Below are 1,157 nucleotides of genomic sequence, written 5' to 3'. Positions count from 1 at the left end.
AAAAAAAAAAAAACTTAAAGGAGACTTTATAGAAAGAAAGATCACCCTTACTTGCCACAAATGGTTGAAGACATCAACAAGAAGATCAATTTGACCATAGAATCCACATGTTGTCTGATCATGACTTCAGTAGATGCACTACTGAAACGTAAGAATTGAAATTGAACTCTATTAGCATTTGAAAAGGGAATTAGGGTTCCAGAGAAGATGACGAAGGGTTAAAAAATTTTTTGGACCATTTCTCGATTTATGTCTGTCGTCCTTGCGCAGGGGCCATGCTAATCTTCTCTATATCGTTCCAATTTTATCGGATGTCCCCAAAGGGACGACTATAGATGAAGAGATTCGTTATATAGAGGAGTAGCATGTTATATGGGACAACGCGAGTTCTAAATGAAGTAGTTTACTGTTGATAGTCATATATTCTCAATGTCTTTATAATTAGTGTTAATGACTTTGGAGGGTAATAAGGTTTCCAGTTTGTCCGTATTAGGTCACTAAGGTTTTTTTTGTGCGTATTGGACCAATATGACTGTTATTACCATTTAGAAATAGTCATTTTTACCCGTTAAAATCGGTAAAATGACTATTTCTAAACGGTAATAACAACCATATTGATCTAATACGCACAAAAAAAACCTTAGTGACCTAATACGGACAAACTGAAAACCTTATTACCCTCCTAAATCATTATCCTTAAATTACTGTACATTGTGTTTTATTAATTATGTTTCGAATTGAGAAAAATGAAAAGAACGTGTCAATTTGCAACATCTACTGAAACATTTGGACCACAATAGTAAAGGGATAATAAAACATTGAAACAAACATGATTCACTCTTTTATTTTTTTTACTAAAAAACCAAAATAAAATAAATTATTTTTTTTAGAAAAAGCTGGTACAAGGGTGAGGGTAAATAAATTTTGATTTAGGGGTAATAATTTTCAAAGCTTAAAAAAATATGGGGATAATATTATTATACGAAAATTAGCAAATTTATGTCATCAAAATTTAAAAATTACAGAATATTTATTATGTAGAGATTATATTATAATTAAATTTTCAAAACAATTAAGAATGATATTATTTTTGTTGTTGAGTTTTCAAAGATAATTGTGTATTTTTAATATATTTTTTTCAATAATCTTATATATTT

At 29.0% G+C, this 1,157-nt stretch overlaps 1 non-coding gene across 1 annotated transcript; it reads right to left on the bottom strand.

The window, feature by feature from the left end:
• Positions 1-221: 221 nt before the first annotated feature.
• Positions 222-327, bottom strand: LOC145044401 (U6 spliceosomal RNA). Its single transcript, XR_013681355.1, has one exon. It is a non-coding gene; the product is annotated as a U6 spliceosomal RNA (small nuclear RNA).
• Between the last annotated feature and the right edge of the window lie 830 nt (positions 328-1,157).

Source organism: Lactuca saligna, chromosome 4, assembly GCF_052625555.1.
Source record: "Lactuca saligna cultivar CGN05327 chromosome 4, ASM5262555v1, whole genome shotgun sequence".
Lineage (NCBI taxonomy): Eukaryota > Viridiplantae > Streptophyta > Magnoliopsida > Asterales > Asteraceae > Lactuca > Lactuca saligna.
The sequence above is the reverse complement of the archived record's forward strand: the minus strand, read 5'-3'. Positions and strand labels throughout refer to the sequence as shown.